A 10,702-nucleotide genomic window follows, 5' to 3' on the forward strand; every position below is an offset into this window, starting at 1 on the left:
GTGAGCGTGGCCCTCTACCTACATTTGTTTCTTTGAGCTCTCCCGGAAATTGTGACTCACAGTCAAGTTTGAGGACCTTTACAGGTAAGCAAACAGGTTCAAATCTATTTGTCCAAGGACTGCAGTCAAAATGAAACCGGAATAACTGACCATAGTTTGTGAAGATTTCCTATTCAGTCTTTTAAAAAAATTGGGGGTGGGGGAGGCACCTGGTGGCTCAGTCAGTTAAGCATCTGACTCTTGATTTCAGCTAGCTCATGATCCCATGGTTGGGAGATAGAGCCCCACATTGGGGTCTGCACTGAGGACGCAGCCTGCTTAAGATTCTCTCTCTTCCTCTCCCTCTGCCCCTCCCCCACTCACACTTTATCTCTCAAAAATAAAAACTTTTTAAAAATTTAAAGAAAATATGGAGCCCTTCACAAATTCGCATGTTATCCTTGCAGAGGGGCCATGCTACTCTTCTCTGTATTGTTCTAATTTTAGTGTAAGTACTGACGAAGTGAACGCTCAATTCAGTCTTGATAATGTATGTGAAAAGGCTATTTATAATGGAAATATGAAGCCATGATTCTGTTTTAGTGAGTACAATCAGTATATAAAACCACCTACTCCTCATTTGTTTGAATCAACAGCGAAGAACAATATCTAAAAATTAGCCACAGGGGGAACCTGGCTAGCTCAGTCAGTTAAGAGTCTGACTTTGGTTCAGGTCATGATTTCATGGTTCATGAGTTCAAGCCCCCCGTGGGGCTCTGTGCTGACAGCTAGGAGCCCGGAGCCTGGAGCCTGCTTCAGATTCTATGTCTCCCTCTCTCTCTGCCCCTACCCTGTTCACACTCTGTTTCTCTCTCAAAAATAAATATTAAAAAAATTTTTAAATAAAAAAATAAAAATTAACCATGATACTCAAATTATAACCATGATTTGTGATTTTGACACAGATTTAATGCAAATGTCATTCTCTTCATGTATTCAGCAGATCTGAGCTCAGAACAGACTGTATCCTCAGAGAAAATAAGGGAGGATAACATTGAAATTTTCAGTTCTGTAAAACTCAGGAGGGTGAAAAATATTACTACCACCTGATTAATATTTTATAGAAAAAAATATTTATTATTGGAACAGAACAGAGACCCCAGAAATAAACCTACAATTATATGGTCAATTAATCTATGACAAAGGAGGTAAGAATATACAATGGGGAAGTGACAGTCTTTTCAATAAATGGTGCTGGCAATACTGGACAGCTATAGTAAAAGAATTAAACTGGCCTACTTTCTAATAACATACCCAAAATCAAGCTCAAAATGGATTAAAGACCGCATCATGGGACTTAAAAACATAAAAATCCTAGAAGAAAACACAGGCAATAATTTCTCTGACATCAGACATATCAACATTTTCCTAGATATGTCTCTTGAAGCAAGAGCAACAAAAGCAAAAATAAACTATTGGGACTACACACACACACACACACACACACACACACACACACAACTTTTGCACTGCAAGGAAAGCCACCAATAAAACAAAAAGACACCCTATATCAAATGAGAGAAGGTAATAGCAAATGACACATAAGAAGTTACTATCCAAACTTACATAAGTGAATATCAAAAAAACCCAAACAATCCGATTAAAAAAATGGGCAGAGGACCTGAATAGACATTTTCCCAAAGAAGATATACAGATGGCCAACAGACACATGAAACGATGCTCAACATCACTCATCATTAGGGGAATGCAAATCAGAATCCCCAAAAAATATTACCTCATGCCTGTCTTGTCAAAAAGATGAAAAACAAGTGTTGGTGAGAACGTAGAGGAAATGGAACCCTTGTGCACTGTTGGTGAGAATACAAACTGGTGCAGGCAATGTGGAAAATAGTATGGCGGTTCCTCAGGAAATTAAAAATAGAAATACCCTATGACCCAATAATCCCACTATTGGGTATTTACCCAGGGAAAACAAAAACACTAACTTGAAAAGATCTATGCACCCCTATGTTAACTGCAGCATAATTTACAATAGCCAAGACATGGATATAACCTAAGTGTCCATCAATAGAAAAATGGGTAAGGAAAATGTGTGTACACACACACACACACACACACACACACACACACACAGAGGAATATTACACAGCCATAAAAAGGATGAAATTATGACATGGAAGGACCTAGGGTATGATGCTAAGTAAGACTGAGGAAGACAAATACCGTATGATTTCCTTCATAAATGGAATCTTCAAAAAAATGAATAAACAAAAAGCAGAATCAGAACTATAAATACAGAGAACAAAATGATGATTGCCAGAGGGGAGAGTGAGTGGAGGGAGGAGAGGTAGGCAGAATGGGTAGAGGGGAGAGGGAGATAGTTATAGAATGAGCAAGTCACAGGATTAAAAGGCACACCATAGGGGCGCCTGGGTGGCTCAGTCGGTTGGGCGGCCGACTTCGGCTCAGGTCATGATCTTGCGGTCCATGAGTTCAAGCCCCGCATCGGGCTCTGTGCTGACAGCTCAGAGCCTGGAGCCTGTTTCAGATTCTGTGTCTCCCTCTCTCTCTGACCCTCCCCCGTTCATGCTCTGTCTCTCTCTGTCTCAAAAATAAATAAACGTAAAAAAAAAAAAAAAATTAAAAGGCACACCATAATGAATACACTCAATGATATTGTAATAGTGATGTAAAGGGACAGATGGTAACTACACTTGTGGTGAACAGAGGGTAACATATAAACTTGTCAAATCACTAAGTTGTGCACCTGAAACTAATGTAACATTGTGTGTCACTCTACCTGAATAAAAAAAAAACAGTAAGGGGTGCCTGGGTGGCTCAGTCCGTTGAGCATCTGACTTCGGCTCAGGTCATGATCTTGCGGTTCGTGGGTTCGAGCCCCACATTGGGCTCGAGCCCCACATTGGGCTCACTGCTGTCAGCCTGTCAGTGAAAATCCCCCTTCCAATCCTCTGTCCCCCTCTCTCTGCCCCTCCCCCAAAGTAAATAAACACTTTTTTAAAATAACAATAAAATAACTGAAAAGGAAAACCTGAGATGCAAAAATGTTGAGGAAGGGGCCCCTGGGTGGCTGGGTTAGTGAGCCTCTGACTTCAGCTCAGGTCATGATCTCACAGTTCGTGAGTTTGAGCCCTGTGTCAGGCAATGTGCTGACAGTGCAGAGCCTGGAACCTGCTTTGGATTCTGTGTCTCCTTCTCTCTCTCTGCCCCTCCCACATTTGCCCTCTCTCTCTCTCCCTCTCTCTTTCTCAAAAATAAAGTTTTAAAAATCTTTTAAAAATTATGTAAGTAAAATAAATATACAAAATATTTGAAATAATAGTGGTGCTATATTCACGGTATAAGGTAGACTGGCACTCAGCATTTATTCAAATTTCTTTTAAGCTTACTTTCTGTACTATAAATGTTGAAAAGTTAAGAACTACATTTCCCAGATATCCTTGCAGTTAAGTGTTCTAGAAGTAAATGATTTCTGCCAATTAGGTACATGTAAGTAAGATCTGGAGTGTGGAAAACCAAAGCCTTCTTCCTGCTGCTTTGTTTTTTGGATGGCAAGCATGGTGGTGAATATAGGAGTTATTTTCTGCAGCAGCTTTCTAGAGCACAGTCATTGGCTTTGTGGGCGTTGAGTATTACAGTATCTTCTTGATTCTTACATTGTAGCTATGGTAGTCCATCCTTAACACTGATAATTCTAGTCCTGGGGTCTTGATTCTCCATCCACCTGACCAGTAGGGGCAATAGCAACAGCTCCCTTAACAGTCTAGCTCTGCTATACTATCCTAGGACTCATTTCTGATGGCCTAGGCTAAAGTCCACTCTTCCAGCCTTTTAAATAATATTCTAAGCCCCAATTCCCTATACTAAATCCCTATATACTTGAAATAGCCAGATCTATTTATTGCAACTGAGTGCAGACTCATACAATTAGCAAAGATATAAAAGCATCCCAATTAATCTATACAATCTCAATAAAATTTTAAAGTAATTTAACAAAACCTAATGTGTATATGGAATAGAAGCCTGCAAATAGGTCAACTTCAAGAATGAAAAAAAGACAGTCATCCTACCATATATTAAAAATATTGAATCTATCACCCAAATGCAAACAACGAAATAATTATTTCTGATTTTTATCATTCTTTTACATCAGTGATAAATGATACAGGAATATACAAAATGAAACGTCCTCTAGGTTTAAAATATGGATAGTTTTATTAACCAAATGAAGTTACTAATTATATGTTCGTCTTTCAAGTTATTTTCTACCCTGACAACTTCTGTTTTGTCCATAAATAAATAAATAGTAATACATAAGCAGTATGACGTATCTGACAAACGAATAGTGGGTGTCCTGACAGTTAATGTAAAGGGTGTAGACTTCAGGACAGCCCTTCAGCCAAAAGAATGAAATACCCCTGGGGGTGTGTCATGATCCTGGCTGGCACTAGACTGGAGCTTGGGGAAAGATCAAGTACTGAAACAAGAAGCTGAATCAGTTACAATTTGGTAGTCATGAAGTTATCCCATGGTTTACATTTTAAAGTGCTTATAGATTTGGCTTCTGCAGTCAGATTGCTTTCTTTGAGCAAATAAAATCTTTTAAAAAATCTTTCCCAATAAATTGCAGAATATATCATTAAAGGTGCTAAAACGTAACCTAAAATAGAAAGGGCAAAACCACTTTTTCTATTAAAAAGTTAAGCTCTGCCGGCATTCTCTACCAGAAACACTGCTTCAAACTGTTGAATGATTTATTTACTTTTACTTCCTAAATTTGTGTTAACCCCACCCACTTCCAGGATATACCTTTAGAGTTTAATTATCCTCTGGCTGTGTCCTCTTCTCAAACCAAAGTTTAAACCACTTTAACCTGTAATACCTCTGCAGCTCCAAAATGATATAAAATGCACACAGTGTCAATCTCCTACACCACCTTCCTTCTTCCTACCACTCCTTATTCTCTAAACCAAGAATACAAGTTCAGGGGCACCTGGGTGGCTCAGTCGGTTAAGAGTCTAACTTCAGGTCATGATCTTGAGGGTTCCTGAGTTTCCTTGCTCTCAAAATTAAACATTAAAAAAAAAAATACAAAAAACAAATTCAGACTCCCAAGAAGAGCAAACAAGGCTGTTGGATGTTAGCAAAGTTAACAAGTATTAAATTACAATATTTCTTTAAAAAGGGTATCAAGGGATGGGGCGCCTGGGTGGCGCAGTCGGTTAAGCGTCCGACTTCAGCCAGGTCACGATCTCGCGGTCCGTGAGTTCGAGCCCCGCGTCGGGCTCTGGGCTGATGGCTCAGAGCCTGGAGCCTGTTTCCGATTCTGTGTCTCCCTCTCTCTCTGCCCCTCCCCCGTTCATGCTCTGTCTCTCTCCGTCCCCCCCAAAAAAAATAAACGTTGAAAAAAAAATTAAAAAAAAAAAAAGGGTATCAAGGGGCACCTGGGTGGCTCAGTCGGTTGAGCGTCCGACTTTGGCTCAGGTCATGATCTCGCGGTGTGTGAGTTTGAGCCCCGCATCCAGCTCTGGGCTGACAGCTCGGAGCCTGGAGCCTGCTTCAGATTCTTTGTCTCCCTCTCTCTCTGCCCCTCCCCTGCTCATGCTCTGTCTCTCTCTGTCTCAAAAATAAATAAAAACATTAAAAAAAATTTTTTTTAATAAAAAATAAAAAGGTATCAAGTTTACATTACTTTCTTGTTGGCAGTATTTTCCAGTCACTTAAAAGATACACAAATAAACAGTATATATATTTTTTTCTGCAGGATTTTAGTTTCCTTGAAGTTCTCTATATTCCTGTTCTTTATATGCCAAGTCCTCTCCTGTCTTTTTAAATTACAATTCCACAAATTCACTAAAGCAACTAAAGCTTACCAGTTTGTCACTCCTCCTCCTCTTGTTGCCACATCAGTTTTAATAACAAAATGCTGAAAATAGCAACAAACTCCATCAGCCATACTGATGCACTGTTACTGTAGCACTTGCTTCTACTCTAGAAGATACAATTCTCACTTTGATTTATCCTATTCACAAGAAGGCCCCTACTGAATCATCAGCATATAAGCATAGAGAAACTGAAGTACAACTAATAAATACTAGCAAATGTTGCAAGATAAAATGAAAGAAAACTGGCCTCTATAAAGCATTATTATCTTAAGGAATTTGAAAGACTTCATGAAGATAATAGAATTGGGGAGATTTACATAGCTGTGAAAGCCCTTAAAAATATTTTAGTGTGTTTAATAAACAGTATGCTAAATAGATAATCAGCAAAATTTGGATAACGTAGACTTCCATGCTTTGCTTTCATGACTCTCCAGGAGCTTCCTACCATTTATCATCCTTATTTGACTGCAGACGATACATATTCTGAGAGCAACTTATTTTCAGTGGGCTTTTTTTCCCCCAGCAATTAAACATTTAAAGTATTTTTTTTTCTTATAAAAAAGTAATTGACCTCCTTGGTTCCACTCTGGTCTCAGAAATACAGACTATATTAGGTGACTGAGATTTTTTAAAAGATGCTTTGGTGGCGCCTGGCTGGCTCAGATGCAGGAACATGGACTTTTGATCTTGGGGTTATGAGTTCCAGCTTCACGTTGGGTGTAGACATCACCAAGAAAAATAAATTAAAAAAAAAAAAAAAAAAAAAAACCAGAAAGATGCTTTGGACAATCATGACTTCAGTAAATCTTTCCTTTTTTTTTTTTTTTTTAAATTTTTTTTTTCAACGTTTATTTATTTTTTGGGACAGAGAGAGACAGAGCATGAACGGGGGAGGGGCAGAGAGAGAGGGAGACACAGAATCGGAAACAGGCTCCAGGCTCTGAGCCATCAGCCCAGAGCCCGACGCGGGGCTCGAACTCACGGACCGCGAGATCGTGACCTGGCTGAAGTCGGACGCTTAACCGACTGCGCCACCCAGGCGCCCCGATAAATCTTTCCTTTTTAAGCACACTTTCCTCTCCCCATGTTCACTCAACTGCTTCTGTACCAGGGTTCTCTGCGAAACAAAAAAACCCTCTGCTCCTCCTCCTCCTTTTCCCAGCACTCAACTTTCTGTATCTCTCTCCCGGAGAGACCTTATATATATATAAGTTTTCTGAAACAAAATTCAGAATAAAATCAAAGTATGTATGTATTAATTTAATAACTGTTGATACTGTGCAATGGTTTGATAGAAGTTCACTTTATTATTTGTACTCTTATGTACTTGAAGTTTTCCACAATAATGTAAAAGGAATATTCAGTCTGGTATTCAAAAAGTTAGGGCTGGAATTATAAATTTGGGACTCATCAAACTAAAGATGACATTTAAAGCCATGGGAATGGATGAAAATGTTTAGGGAGAGTACAGGCAGAAAAGAACATAGGACTAAACTGTAAGCAACTCTAATATTTAAAAGTCAGAGAAATAAGATAAAGCAAAGTAGACTGAGATGCCAGTGAGAGGAAATCAGGAAGTGAGAGGTTCTGGGAGCCTAGAGGAAAAAAACAAGTTTCAAAAATGTGGAAGCAGCCAAGTATGTCAAATGCTACCTAAAGACTAAAATAAGAACTAGGAATCTACCTTTTGGAATTGTCAAGATGGAGGGTTAGACAATTCTTTGGAAAGATTTTGCTATAAAAGGGAACACAGAAAGTAAGCAGTGGCTGGAGGGGAAGAGAGGTCAAAAAGAGTCTTTCATTTTCTTTTCTCTTGAGATACATGATAACGAGGCATTTTAGTGTGCAGGGAGGATGATCCAGTTCAAAGGGGGGGGGGGGGGAAGAGATATAGGAGGGATGCAACAGAAGAATCAAGGTCCTGAATGAAATACACAAAAGTACAAGTAGAGGGAATATTCTCCTGTGTGTAATAAGAAGGCAGGCAATATTTATAGGTTCAGATATACAGAGATGGTAGAATTGATGGAGGGAAGATGAGGTCATGTCAATCTTCACATCTTGATTCTCTACACTTTAGTTAGATGGCCAAAAATAAGTAAAGTAATATGGGAAGAACCTACCTCATAAGAGCACTCCTAAGAGTTCTTTGAGGATCCATCTGTTAAAGAGCCAACACTCGACATTAACCTAGTAGAAATTGTTATTAAGATTCCTAGTTGAATTATCCATTAACTCAACAAAATTATCAAACCACCATTTGCATTTAATAAAGTACCACAACTAAAAATAACGATGGAGGTAACTCAATGGGGCTGAGGGTATCAGAGAAGGCTTTCCTGAGACATTTAAACCAAAAGCCACATGAGGTGCAGAAATTAACTTGACAAAGGTGAGTTATATTAGAAGTTCAAGCAGGTTTAGAAACAAACGAAAAAAAGGTCCATTGTGGCTATCAGTCAATGGCCAGATCACAAAGCAACTAGAAGCGTGGGAATATTTATTCTCAGCCATTTCCAATATCTCTTGTGGGTCAAAATGCGATCTTTTTTTTTTTTTTTTCAACGTTTATTTATTTTTGGGACAGAGAGAGACAGAGCATGAACGGGGGAGGGGCAGAGAGAGAGGGAGACACAGAATCGGAAACAGGCTCCAGGCTCTGAGCCATCAGCCCAGAGCCCGACGCGGGGCTCGAACTCACGGACCGCGAGATCGTGACCTGGCTGAAGTCGGACGCTTAACCGACTGCGCCACCCAGGCGCCCCCAAAATGCGATCTTAATAAATATTAAACAAAGTAAATATTTACCTCTTGCTGAAGCTAACTTAAATCCAACAGAGAGGTGAAAACAATTCATGGACTTAGATTAGACCATAAACTATAAACCAAGGAGAGCAAACAGGTTTCCCCCTTCTTACCTGCTCTATTGACAGAGGACATGTTGAATGCTTCAGTAAATGAGTCTTGGGTTTGTTGAAGCTAAGCAGTTAAGTGTGGGAGCCAGTAATTTTTATTTGCCCTACACATCATAAATTATTCCTTTGTCAACACTGATTAAGATAGTAACTTAGTAACTTTTTTTGGAGTTAAAAAAACCCGTTCAGTTACTTTTTTAAAAATCCTTGTATATAAATACTAGCAGAATCTGAATTTCCTAACCATTCACAAAATAAGCAAATGTAGCAGAAGTCAAAATTCAAAATTTTCTTTTCTTACTATGAGGGGCATCTTTCATATTTTTCAACATGATAAAAGTCTTAAAAATTAGAAAAGTACAAGACAGAAACATGGGAATCAAAGGAAAACAAACAATAACCTGGGATACTTCCAGAAAACAGGTGTCTAAAAGGTGAATCAGGTGACAGGTAGGCAGAAGAATCTTGGGTTTATGTGAATGCTCAGAAAACATTATATGAATAGGAAGTTTCAAATGCCCTCAGTGTAACATGGAAGAAGGGGAAAAATCTGTTCCTGAACAAAGACATACTTTCAAAAAGGGGACTATTTCTATATATATTTTGTAATATTTCTATAGCACTGACTGATGTTTGCACTGTCATCTTGACCTCTACAGTAACCCACCTAGCCTAATAGTACATATTTTTCTGTACTCAACTTGTCTTATATAGGAGCAACATTGTTTTCTAAGAAGATATCAACTGTTACAATTACCCTAACAAAGCAATACAGATGTCCTATTTTCTTAGAGACATCACATTTTAAACAATGTACATGTGAAAAGTATACAAAAAGATTCATCTTAATTAGAAATCTGCACCTACGCAAGTGTCCCTGCTGTATAAATTGTATTTTTCTTAGAGATTTGGGACTCATTTTTGACCCTGCGAAGGCTTTTCATAGCTAAGACCACCAAAAGGCTGACCAGATAGCATTCTGACTTAAATCGCCATTTTAAAATATAAGTAGTTTGACGTTAACATTGTCTTAAAGCTCGTCCTACCGTTCAGGAAATTTTAACTCACACCAGAAGTCTCTGTAAACACACCGGGCACAAATTCTCCCTTGATTGCACTACCTAGTTCAGAAACAAAGTTGGTTCAACTGTGAATCGCTAATTGTAAAATCCGTGCCAAATAAGGATCAAGGAGTCAACTTTTTGTTAAAGAAACAAGAGAAGTAATGTAATCAAGTACAGGGGTCTCAGGTGAGACCTGCTACGCTTGCTGAAATGCAGATTACCCGGTTCCATCCCCAGTCCGAACGAACCGCTTTTGAGGAGTGAGACTCGGGAATGCATTCTGAACACTCAAGCCAGAAAACCTGTGAACCACGGTCCTGTAACCTACCCAAACCTCCTCCTCCTAGAAGGCAAAATTAGCTTATTTTGACAACGTTTGGCCAAAATGTCTTGTTAAAGGCTTATTTCTATCGGAGGGTAAATTCTAAAACATTCAGACGACTGCTCCAATCTACACCATCCAGCGAGCGAGAGGGACCAAAGAGGTGCGCACACTCTGGGCGCCCCAAGCGTTTCCGCAGATGGGAAATGCCCTTTCTTCTGAAGGTAAAGAATTTGGGGATCGGGGCCGACTTACTCAACCCTAACTGTGCAAAGAACCGTTCTTTCTGACTCCTTTATGGCCTTTCCCAGGACTACTCGCGGTGCCTCCAGCACAGAGTCCCTCGGGAGGTCTCAACCTGGCCCGCGCTGACGAGAAATGTGACCCACGCGACCGTCACAAACGCCTCGGCCTGCAGCCGCGCGTGCGCAGCGAGGGGCTGAGCTCGCAGCGAAGTCCGTTTCCTGACTCCAGGAGGAAGCAGTGTTGCATCAC

At 39.7% G+C, this 10,702-nt stretch overlaps 1 non-coding gene across 1 annotated transcript; it reads right to left on the bottom strand.

Annotated features, from left to right (window-relative positions):
• Positions 1-403: 403 nt before the first annotated feature.
• On the bottom strand, positions 404-508 carry LOC115526303. Its single transcript, XR_003972585.1, has one exon. It is a non-coding gene; the product is annotated as a U6 spliceosomal RNA (small nuclear RNA).
• Between the last annotated feature and the right edge of the window lie 10,194 nt (positions 509-10,702).

Source organism: Lynx canadensis, chromosome A1 (genome assembly GCF_007474595.2).
Source record: "Lynx canadensis isolate LIC74 chromosome A1, mLynCan4.pri.v2, whole genome shotgun sequence".
Classification (NCBI taxonomy): Eukaryota; Metazoa; Chordata; class Mammalia; order Carnivora; family Felidae; genus Lynx; species Lynx canadensis.